Source organism: Medicago sativa, chromosome 4, assembly GCF_051527215.1.
Source record: "Medicago sativa cultivar Bolivia chromosome 4, Bolivia_mono, whole genome shotgun sequence".
Lineage (NCBI taxonomy): Eukaryota > Viridiplantae > Streptophyta > Magnoliopsida > Fabales > Fabaceae > Medicago > Medicago sativa.
In genome coordinates, this window is record NC_140752.1 from 79573269 (window position 1) to 79586762 (window position 13494).

Sequence of the window (13494 nt, forward strand, 5' to 3'; positions counted from 1 at the left end):
TTCCTTTTGATATTTGGGGTCGTCTATTCGTGGTGATTCGTGTAAGCTGAATTTCTGGTATCCTTTGGTTGATCGTATTGAAAATAGGTTATCAGGTTAGAAGAGTTGTAATATATCTTTTGGGAGTCTTTTGATTCCTCTGAAGTTTGTCTTATCCTCCATAGCATTCCATTTTCTTTCCTTCTTCAATGTCCATGCAGGTATCATCTCTTATATTTAATCTATTTTTAATTTTTTTTATGAGGATATTAGGATATTTTCTTGGTTAAAATGGGACATCATTTGTTTGAAAAAAGAAAATAGTGGTTTGAGGGTTAGGAGGTCGAAAAAGTTCAATCTAGCATTGCTTGGTAAATGATGTTTGAGGGTGTTGGAGGAAAAGAAAGACTTTATTTTATAGGATGCTAGTTTCTCGTTATGGTGAGGAGGGTGCGCCTAAGGTACGGAGGGGGAATATGTTTTGTTTGGTGGAAGAATTTTAATAGTGTGAGAGAGGGCGTTGGTTTATAGGTGCGAAGTTGTTGGTTTGTTGATAATATTTGGCATAAGATGGATGATAGGTCTTCTACTCTTTTTTTGAGGGATTCTTGGTTGGAAGGAGAACCTTTAAATACTAGATTCAGTAGGATATATGAGTTAATTGATAATAAGTTGGCAAAAGTAGTTGATATACACTCTTTAGGTTAGGGGCGAATGGAGAAACGTGGAAGTGGAGAAAGAGATTGTTTGCTCCTGAGGAGGATCATGAGGGAAAATTTTGTGAGTTTTAACATATATTGTTTTGTAGGTTCATATGGATGACTTATGGGTTTAGAAGCTACACTCTTCCAAATGCTACTCAGTGAGTAGTGTTTATAACTACTTAGAACGGTGGACATAACCAATGCTTCCGACAACAATCACATTTTTTTGCTTAAGACGGAGCCGCTCAAAGTAACTCTATTTTTCTGGAGGTTGCTTCTCAATTGCATCCCGACTAAGGAAAATCTAATAAGGAGAGGTGATCTTTCAATCAATGACCAAAATTGTACCGAAAGGTATGGTATGAATGAAGACATGGATCACTTACTTGTTAGAATGTGACATTTTCGTAGACTTTGACCATTTGTTTCAAACTGGTTAGGATTTGTTAGAGTGACTAAGATTAATTTTTTAGACCATATCGTCTATTTTGGTAGTCTATCGGGAGATTCGATGAATTTTCAATGGCTTTGAAGGTTACATGGCAAATTTGGTGCATTGGAAGGAAAGAAATATACAAGTTTTTCAGCACAAGGAAGAACAAATACAAAGTTCATGTGAAAAAATTAAGTTTCGAACATTTTGATGGTTGAAATTGACATATGTTAACAGAGTCTGACAATTGTTACTTAGCTTTTTTCTTTCTTTTTTATTTCTTCATTTTGTTATATAACATTGTAACTCTTTTGAAGTCTTGTCTAGATAGAAGGACTTATTGGTTTGAGTAATATATTCTATTTTAGATAGAAGGACTTTATTGGATAGAAAAGTGAGCAATAAATAATAAACAATATGATAGAAAAACTATATTAATATTTTAATTATATTATAAATGGATATATGTCACAATTTTTTTTTCTTCCAAAATGACATACAATAAAATATGGAGGTTTTTTCTATTATCCTTGTCAGTAGGTACTTGTTTCAAGCAGGAGATATATGTGTTAAATTTGTATTTGGTCCAATGGTAGACACATGAGTATGAAATCTCATGTTAATAAGATAACATGACACATCATTAAATATGACTCGTCAGTTATTGCAATCTTGGCAAACCATGGGGTAATAGTTTTAGATAGTGATATATGAACAATAAATTAAGATAATTTTTGCGACAATTTTTCTTTTCTCTTTTTTTATTGGTAGAAAACAATAAAAGAGGGATGGGGAAGGAGAGGGAGAAGTAAAACTATTGAAAAAATATGTTAATGGAACAATTTGAAACTAAAAACGTTTGTCGAACACACTTCCACCATCAAAATCTCAACAAAAATAAAAAATAAAAAATTATCTTCACTTAGGCTAGCTACCTTAATTTTGTTTTCTTCTGACTCGTGCATCACATAGCGTTCCCTTGTTTGTATGTACACAAGTGCTTTCTGAATTCACTCAACCCTTGCTTTTCACGTGGCCACATTTCTCACATTTAGCACTTTGGGATTTATCTCCTTTGGTATCACACCACACACAAAAGTTGCTCTTCTCACAACAAAAATTGATCATTCATACTTAAAAAAGACACTAATACCCTCAACGTAGTTAACTGTCACTCGCTAAATATACCTGCGATAGTTAACGGCTACTGACAACCAACAACAGTTAACTCCTCTTAAAAAAAAAAATGTAATAGTTCAACGGTTGCCATTCACACTTTCTCTAGCAATTGAGAATTCAGAATTGAGATCAAGGGAGTAATTGTGTGGCTAGGATTCAACAAGTTGACCACATGGCATAAAAAGAAAGGATCACATCTATGAAATAATTGGCAGCGGAGTCATTGTGGAATGTTCATATCTTCTGAATTGCAAATCTCAATTAGGTGGGTGAACTGCACTTTAAGTATTGTTGAACTATTACAAAAAAAAAAAAAAAAAATCAACGCTAGTTAAATGTCGTTGGTTATCAGCCAGTGGCGGAGCTTGAAAAAAAAATTAGGATGGGCCACTAAAATTAACCGTTGAAAAATTGTTTAAAGCCTCGCAAAATAGACCTATAATTGACACTTTGTGGGAATTTGGATCAACCGAAACCTAAAAATAACATAAAATTGTATAAAATCTCGCAAAATAGACCTATAATTGAATTATTTAAATTTTTTGGGTGAACCACTACACCACTTTACTGGAATTTGTATCAACCGAAACCTAAAACCGACAAAAAATTGTATAAAATCTCATAAAATAGACATATAATCGTTGATTTTTTAATTTTTCCGGGTGGGCCGTGGCCCACCCCCAGCCCATGAAGGGCTCCGCCACTGTTATCAGCGTTAAAGATATTATTAGTGTATTTTTTAGGTGTGAATAAGCAATTTTTGTTGTGAGAAGAGCAACTTTCACCACACACGGGCTTGACCCATTCACACACGTTTTTTTTCCTTCTTTTTTTCTTTTCTTTAATTTGTGTGTTGACTTCCCTTTGAGAGGACCCAGCCAATAATTTTGAAACCGGATTCCGCTTTGTGTTCTTCTTAGAAATTGGTCCCTCCTTAACTGGGGCATATGGACCAGTGTTTCACTTTTACGGAGTATAACAACCAAAATTGTTTTCCAAAAATTGACAATTTATTTTGACATATTTAGTTGTTTTTAAGTAAAATTGATTTTATCTTTATAATTGATTCTATTTGAAACTAAAATTTATAACTTTTTCCTTAAAAAAAATTATAACTTTTGACTCTAGTTGAAACTAAAATTTATAACTTTTTCCTTAAAAAAAAATTATAACTTTTGACTCTATAATTATTTTTTATAAAACCTTCAAACTCAATTTTAAAGAGAGACTTGAGCATGATTTGGAAACAAATGAGTTTGTTTAGCTAAAACAAAAGTCAGGCTATTTTTTTTCTTTTATGAAAAATAATGTATTCATCAAATCGATATATTACATTGAATGCAACATGAATTCCATGTCACTAAAACTGAAAACGATGAATACGCAAACAAATTCAAAACATTCAAATTAATAGCGCATAACGATAAAATGTATCTAAAGGTGACAACATTAAAGTGTTTGGAGTACTGATATCTCCATATTTGTAGCTTTGATGGTCAAGTTATCATTGTTTGATTATGTAATGAGTTGAAGTTGATATGCCAATTTGAACAAAATAAACATCGCGACAAGATGGAAAAATCAAATCATACCGCACAAAACGACAAACAAAACGAAAGTGCCGCATTTAGATGATGAAAGAAAAAAAAACTCAAATATTTAGAAGATGAGAAATTAGAGAGAAAATAAAGTTTCTGTCAGTTAAAAAAAAAACTAGGACCGGCTGCCGTTAATAAAAAGAACAAAAATTTAAATAAGTCATTAGTGAAATTTTTCAATACTTCATGATCCACACTTGTCTAGTCTGATCTCACAATTATTTTATTTTTTTGACAAATATCTCACAATTATTAAAATGTTCCTTTCGTTGTAAAATGAGTATCGTTTTAGGTGTTTACACTCATATTAAGAAATGCAATGATTAAAAGAAAGAGAATGATTATTTTACCAAATTATCCTTATTAACTATTGGTTAGTTTTAAAAGTAATACTTTGGAAGTAGTGTGCAGAGTATTAATTGGAGGGTACAATTGAAAAGAAAAAGTTATTATTGTATTGAAAACTGAAAATGACATTTATTTTGAAACAATTTTTTTTTACTAAAGCGACACTCATTTTGAAAAGGAGTATTTTGGAATACAAAATGTTGAAGACAAGTATATCTCTGTTCATTCACATGAGTTTCCAGCAAAAAGACACGACTCTTTCTCTCGCCTCATTTTTCTCAAAAGACACGACTCTGTCCCTCCATTTCAAAATGAGTGTCGCTTTAGCAAAAAAAAATTGTTTCAAAATGAATGTCACTTTCAGTTTTCAATGCAATAATAACTTTTTCTTTTCAATTGTACCCTCCAATTAATACTCAGCACACTATTTCCAAAGTATTACTTTTAAAACTAACCAATAGTTAATAAGGATAATTTGGTAAAATTATCATTCTCTTTCTTTTAATCATTACATTTCTTAATATGTGTGTAAACATCTAAAACGACACTCATTTTAAAACGGATGGAGTAGTTTATAAGCTTGTTCAATAAAAATAGATGTATTTGGTAACAAACTTTTTTACTTATTTTAGATGCTATTTCAAGTAGTGCTTACCTATAACTTATAGGTTTTCATATCTTCTTCCAATTTTATCCTTGTTGTTTTTATTTTATTATTTTCTTAATCTATTTACAAAGGAAAAACTGCCGACACTCCAGTAAGTACAAATAGCATCTTATTATTTTCATATCTCAACTTCTCTGCAACTTCTTCAAATGTAAGTGCAAAGCTAGTAATCATTCAACACACATATAACGTACACTTTATAGAACCAGTAAAACAAACAAAAATGGCAACCAAAGAATTTGTTTTGAGAGAGATGAGGACAGTTTTCTAAGTGAAACTATTTGTTCTTTTGATTTTTCTTTTAATGATGTGAGTGAATATATAATTTTTAAACATAAAATTAAACAAAATTAAAATTAAATAAATATGTACTTTTGCGTTATTTTATGATCTACAACAATTAAATTTACTAAATACTTTAATTTCAATTAGCTAGTTTTTTGCTATAAGTTATAGTGTTTGTCTAACACGTGTAATATTGTACATGTTAAAGCTACTAAAAGTAATAATTTTTTATTAAAAACAACGATTATTTATTAAAAAATTATAGTTTTAATATAAAATGTACAAATTATAGTTTTAACATGAGCAAGTTTGCACATGATAGAAGGGTGATTCATAATTATTAAAACTAGTGTCAAGACGGACACTACCGTGCACGTATTTCCGTTTTTCTATTGCGCATAGTTGTATGTTTATTTCCTCTAGAGCATCCACAATGGTAGTTGATGACAGTCAATTATGCGCTATTTTTAGTGTCATTTTCATCACATTTTGGAGTTCACAAGGCAACTTAAGCAGCAAGAAAAGCAAGAAAAGCATGAAAAGATGATAAAGTGCTAAAAAGAGGAAAAATTGAAGATGCTGGAAAAACGCCAAAAACGTGTCACGATTTGCCAAAACGTGACACGATTTTACCAGACCAGAAAAACATGCTTTCGACATTGGGACAAAACGTGTCACGATTGCAAAAACGTGACACGATTTCTTCAGCTGTTTTTAAAAACGTGTCACGATTTACTTAAAACGTGACACGAGTTTAGGCGAATTTCTGTGCCTATTTATGCTGAAGTCTATTCCAAAAACAGGGGTTACGAATTCTGGAGAGAGAAAGTGCGATTTGCAGACCTGGAGACTGAAGAACGGGGCGATTTCCTCCATTCTTTACCAGTTTATGTATGTTTTAATTCTTCCATTGATTATGCTATTTGTAAACTCAATTATGAGTAGCTAAATCTCTTAGAGATTAGGTCTGAGATGATTCTTTGTAACCCTAATTGATACATGATGCTGTGAAACTCTATTTATTGTGAATGACAATCTAGTTTTTATTCAATTCAATTGTTCTTAATGCTTTTTATATATTGACACCATATAAACATGATTTAGTGAGAACGAATTACTACTGACCATAGCTTTCGACTTAGACTTAATTGAATTGTTCTAATAAACATGGTTAGTCTAGGAATGGATAATCGTTTGTTAGTGATGTTAGGTTAACGTGCTTAAACCTTCAAATATTATTAGACCACCTAAGGAATTAGGGGCTGTAGTTTGAGAAGAGGGTCCTAACTCAAGGGATTGATTAGGACTATTTTGTTAACTATCGTGGAACTAGAAAATCATTCATAAGAATAAGTGCAGTATACCAATTAGGGGAACATAGATGATTCGAAAGACCTGATCTCATCTCTCTATTATTTTCTAACCAAATCTTTATTTTATGTTATTTAATTTTATGCAATCAAATCTACTGCCTAGTGGCAAACCAAAAATAACTTTTACGCATCCTAAATATTTTACCTAATTGCTGAATTGAGATTAACACAGTCCTCGTGGGATCGATATTTTACTACTTCGATAGTATTTGGTGCACTTGCCAAACGTCTATCAAGTTTTTGGCGCCGTTGCCGGGGACTGTTAAGTCATTTTAGTTTGGCAATTTTGTTTTTATTTAGGATTTCTGTCATTTATATTTTTGTATATATATATAAAAAAAAAAAAAAAATTCACTCTTGTTGCTTTTAATTTATCTTGTGCGGTGCTATGATGGTATGTTTTTCTTTTTGTTGTTTCTGCAAGGTCAAGCAAAATACTATTTGATTTAAGATGGGAGATAATCCATCTAGACGCACCTTAGGGGACTATGGTATAGGAACACACCGATGTCTTATCACTCATGGGTTTCAACCGGCGAACCCAGTTGCCTTCAACATAAAAAATTCAGTTCTTGCGGGTCTTCGAGAAAATCAGTATGATGGAGGATCACTTCAAGACCCATACGAACACTTGAGTTATTTTATGAATCTTGTTTGTTCTGCTGCCCTGATGGAGTGACTGAAGATCAAAAGAAGTTGCAATTGTTCGCTTTAACATTAACTGGAAGAGCAAAAGATTGGTTGCATGCCCTGCCTAATGGTACAATTCAAAAATGGGATGAGTTAGAGGAGAAGTTTTTGAAGCGGTTCTTTCCATTATCGAAGTTGTTGAAGAAGAGGGCAGAAATTAGTGGTTTCAAACAAGGTGATACAGAATCTCTCTATGATGCTTGGGAGAGGTTTAGACTGTTATTGAAGAGGTGTCCACCACATGGTTTTGATTTACTGGAACAGATGCAAATATTTACAAATGGGATGAATGTTCAAACTAGGATGCTCCTTGATGCTTCAGCTGGGGGTAGTATAAGAGAAAAAACAGACCTTGAGGTTCAAACTCTAATTGAGATCATGGCTCAGAATGAGTGTTGTGTTGAGATTGAGCAAAGTGAGATAGGAGTGCTTGGAGTGAATGAGAATAGTATTATCTTAGCTAGTCAGGCCTTGATGAGTAAACAAATAGAAGCACTTTCCAAACAGGTACAAGACATAAGTATAAGACAAGTTCAACAGACTCAACAAGCGCAAGTTTTGAGGTGCGAATTTTGTGGTGAAGGACATGCTAATGGTGAGTGTGTACCCGAGGGAGTGAGTGAGAAAGCCATCGATATGAGAATTTATCAAGAAGAGAACCCTTACTCAAACACATATAATATGGGGTGGACACAAAATATTGACCTCAAATATTCAAACAACAACACCTTAAACCCAATTACCTACCCATCCCAACAACAACCACAAACAAAACCAATCGCACTTGAAGAAGCCTTGACTAGTTTCATCAAATTAACCCAAACCAACTTCCAAGAGATAAAGTCATATCAAGAAAGAGTGCAAAGGGACAATGAAGCTTACTTTAAGAACCTTGAAACTCAAATTGGGCAGTTGTCAAAGCTAATGGCAACACAATCAAGGGGAGGTTTTGGTGGCAATACTTCCAACAATCAAAAGAATGATGCATGCAATATGATTGGAATGAGCGATGGGAGAGTAGCAGCTATCCTTATGAGAGTGGATAAGAGTAAGAAAAAGAAAGTTGAGTGTGAATCCAAGAAGGAGGGAGATAAAATAGAGAAACTCATAGATGCAAGCTCCATTTTGAGAAAGTCTAAAAGTCAGCTCCTCAAGGATGGTGATAAGCCTCAAGTGATTCCATACTATGTAAAGTTGCCTTATCCCCATTTCAGTAAAAATAAGGAGAATGTTGAATATTCAAAGAATAAAAATGGCAAAGGCATTGAATTGAGAACCAGAAAAGTGCTCAAGCCGGTGAATCTTGAGAGTACCAACAGAAAGGTTGACGAAGCGGATAGTGAAGATGAAGTTGGAAATGAACAACAAGAAAAAAATAAAAGTGGAAAAAGGATGCTTGTTGAATCAAAGTGGAAATATCCACCTTGACTAGGGTGTTGAAGTGTCAAGCTCAATGACGTAAAAGAAAGCGCTTGGTGGGAGGCAACCCATCCTTTTTATTATGTTTTTATTTTCAGTATTTTATTTCTATTGTTAGTCAGACAATTGTCAGTGTGTTAGAATAACTCAGTTGTACCCCCTGTTATGTGATTGAATCTGAACTTGTTTATTATTGATGAATTTGCTTGTTTGTTGACTTTTTACAGTTTAGTAACAAATGTTTGTTCAAGTGGTATTCCAAAAGTTCAAAAGGAGGAGTGACTTGTGTTTCAAAGGCGAAGTGTACGGCATTAAGGATAGGTAGTCACAACTCCCAGATATCATAACTGTAAGGATTCATGGCCAAATTTTATTTTTCCAATTTACTTATATAGAGTGTTCCATGCTTTTACATTTCTAGAACTTGCATTGTTTCTCTATTGTTGATTGATCTTTGTCATTAGCACGCTGAGGCAAAAGTGCTTGGTCATGTGAGCCTTTTGAAGCCTACCCTGATTTTAATTGTTAAATTTTATCCTTTTCTTAGCCAATTTGAGCCGGTAGGATTAGAACTTTTTGTTCGGTGACAAACTACATTACAAGCTTAGAGACTTTTAGGATTTGTCCCATATTGCTTTTCTGAGTTAGGCATTGTAGAATGTTGCTAAATAATTAAGTTTGGGGTTGCTATTGGAATTTGCAACCAACTAAGTTTGGGGCTGGGGGTACTAGAGAACAAAGAACATTATCATGAAAAATACACACAAAAATGGTGTATCAAAAAAAAAATGGAAGAAAAGAATAGAATGAAAAAAGGGACAAAACATTGAAAATTCGAGTAACTTTAAACTCGATTGTCCCAATAGTTACAAGTGTTCTCTAGTACCTTTGCAAGAATTGTTGTTCCATAAGGTGAATGAATGATGGATTGAATTTTGTGCTTAACTTCCGTAGGAATGCCTAACTCAAATTTTGTGTAGCCTACTTATCCAAATATTATCCCACCTTCACCTAAGCCCCGTTATAACCCTTAAAGACCTCAAAGTGTGCATTGACATGGATTTTGATTGACGTTTAGAAACTTTTCAAGCGTATGGTAATATGTAGATTGCATGTCGACTGTGTGTGAACCCTTTCATATTTTTGCGTGGAGTTGTGAATTGGTGGATGCGTACAAGTCAAACTAGCTCATCTTTAGCTAGTAAGGTGTTGAACTTTTAGGTACTATCGCTTGATCAGGTAATTGTTATTTTACTGTCGATTGTCAATATTGCAAGTAGATTCCTTGAGGACAAGGAATGGTTCAAGTTTGGGGCTGTGATGACAGTCAATTATGCGCTATTTTTAGTGTCATTTTCATCACATTTTGGAGTTCACAAGGCAACTTAAGCAGCAAGAAAAGCAAGAAAAGCATGAAAAGATGATAAAGTGCTAAAAAGAGGAAAAATTGAAGATGCTGGAAAAACGCCAAAAACGTGTCACGATTTGCCAAAACGTGACACGATTTTACCAGACCAGAAAAACATGCTTTCGACATTGGGACAAAACGTGTCACGATTGCAAAAACGTGACACGATTTCTTCAGCTGTTTTTAAAAACGTGTCACGATTTACTTAAAACGTGACACGAGTTTAGGCGAATTTCTGTGCCTATTTATGCTGAAGTCTATTCCAAAAACAGGGGTTACGAATTCTGGAGAGAGAAAGTGCGATTTGCAGACCTGGAGACTGAAGAACGGGGCGATTTCCTCCATTCTTTACCAGTTTATGTATGTTTTAATTCTTCCATTGATTATGCTATTTGTAAACTCAATTATGAGTAGCTAAATCTCTTAGAGATTAGGTCTGAGATGATTCTTTGTAACCCTAATTGATACATGATGCTGTGAAACTCTATTTATTGTGAATGACAATCTAGTTTTTATTCAATTCAATTGTTCTTAATGCTTTTTATATATTGACACCATATAAACATGATTTAGTGAGAACGAATTACTACTGACCATAGCTTTCGACTTAGACTTAATTGAATTGTTCTAATAAACATGGTTAGTCTAGGAATGGATAATCGTTTGTTAGTGATGTTAGGTTAACGTGCTTAAACCTTCAAATATTATTAGACCACCTAAGGAATTAGGGGCTGTAGTTTGAGAAGAGGGTCCTAACTCAAGGGATTGATTAGGACTATTTTGTTAACTATCGTGGAACTAGAAAATCATTCATAAGAATAAGTGCAGTATACCAATTAGGGGAACATAGATGATTCGAAAGACCTGATCTCATCTCTCTATTATTTTCTAACCAAATCTTTATTTTATGTTATTTAATTTTATGCAATCAAATCTACTGCCTAGTGGCAAACCAAAAATAACTTTTACGCATCCTAAATATTTTACCTAATTGCTGAATTGAGATTAACACAGTCCTCGTGGGATCGATATTTTACTACTTCGATAGTATTTGGTGCACTTGCCAAACGTCTATCAGTAGTCCCCTAAGAGGATCTTCTTAAATGGACCATGTGTACACATCACTTATTTATAATTTTTTAATGGCTTAAATATGTTTTTGGTCCCTATAAATATGTCAACTTTTCGTTTTAGTCCCTCTAAAATTTTCCTTCAACATTTAGTCCCTATAAAATTTTCAATCACTACTTTTGGTCCCTATTTTTAATTTAATTTTTGTATTTTTTAATGAAATTGGGCAGAAATGTGTAAAATATTCTAAAAAAAATTTCTAAAAAAAATAATTTTTTTTAACAAAACACAAATTAAATATGAATTTTTAACCGTAAAAAATATAAAAATTCATATTAAATTCATGTTTTGTTAAAAAATTCTGAATTTTTTTTAGAGTGATTCTTATAATATTTTGAATTTTTCTGAAATTTTTTATTAAATAATATGAATTCTACATATGAGTTTACTTTAAAAGATGGACCAAAAGTGAAGATTGAAAATTTTATAGGGACTAAAAGTTGAAGGAAAATTTTAGAGGGACTAAAATGAAAAGTTGACATATTTATAGGGACCAAAAACATATTTAACCCTTTTTTAATAAAAGTACCTATTAAGGACTCAATGACTCCAATGGCAATACACTAACAAGGACTCCAATGAAAAGTACTTAAATATGTCTCATTAACTTTACATCATTAAACAAAAATTTATTACTTCTTTTAAACGTGGAACCCGTTAGTTACCCAGGAGAGAGGTGGTCTTTATATAGTGGTTTGTTACTTAATAGAGACTCATTTTTTCTTCCTTTAATGGGGGTACTTAACAATGAGTGATCCTTGTTAAGTAAAGGACCCCCATTGGAGATGCTCTTATGACCCTCTTTAAATAGTAAATTCTTATAGAAATTGATGCATTCAATGTATTGAAAATTGAATTATTTAACTTTTCATACAAATGAAGTATTTTCTTAATTAAGAATCCTTAAAAAGTGTATTAGACACTCGTTAGCAAGAAAAAAAATTACCACGATTTTTACACAAGTAACTTTGATTAGTCTCTTAATCTCCCTAATTTCATCGATTTAAATGTCATTCTCCATTAACTTATTATCGAATAACGAGTCATTAATTATTTTTTCGACTTTTCCTTCGGTTCCCAATAACTTCCTCTCAAAAGTTGTACTCCCTCCGGTGCTTAATATAAGAAGAAAAACCAAAAAAAACATCAAATCAATACACTCATTAATTAGTGTAACTTTTTGAATATTTTTACAAATATACCCTCATAAAAAATTGTGAAGCATTAAATACACCCACTGGGTAGAAAAATCTTTTAAGCAATAACTACACTTTAAAAATTGTGATATTTTCTTATAAATAGGACCAACAATTTTTTTGAAAATTTTCTTATATGTAGGACCGGAGGGATTATTTGTTTTTTCAAAGATATACGAAAAGTCAAAATATCTACCATATCTTTCATACCTCCCCCTTTGTTATGTCATGTCTAGCATTGGCTTCTTCCTTGGCTCTATACTTTTTAACATGATTTTCACTTAAAATGTTTTCAAGCCAAATGATTTGTTTTCTTTCTATTTTGTAAGTCTTTAATAGCTCTTTTAAAAAATACAATATACAAAAGTCTTCTATCATTTTATATGACGTTTGTTTTTGTTTTCTTTTTATTTATGTATTTCACATTCTCTGATACTTGTATTTGTTTATTTAAATAGTTGTTTAATATTGTATTTTATTTGATTAATACTTCAATATAAATTTAAGTAATTATCTAAAATTATATATATATATATATATATATATATATATATATATTCAACAGACCGCATCGGTTGTAATTCTAATCGTGAAGATCTTTCCCATATTGTTTTTTTAATGTTTTTTTGTGACACAAGTGTGGAAAGTGGGTGGCCTTTGGAATGTGGTAAATCATGCTTGCAATCTTTTCTTTATTGTAAAATTTATCTCAGGAACATGCTCAGCGTATGGCAACCATATGTTGGAGCATATGGAAGCATCTAAATCTTCAACTTTGAAAGAATGATAATGAACTTTGTGCCAACGTTGTTGATAGAACACATCATCTAATAGAAGATTGGCAATCTACTAATACCCCTCAAAGTACAAACATCCATTAGCTAGTTCATTTGGCCTCACTTTCGCGAAGTTCTTTGTCATCAAGCTCCTCTTCAGGTGCAGCCTCTGAAGTGTGATGGCAAAGGCCGCAACAAGGTAGACTTAAATGCAACGTTGACGCTTCTTTTCCATAGTCTTGAAATCGCACAGGTATTGGTAATTGTGTGCAAGATGATAATGAAGCTTTTGTTTTGGCAAAAATTAG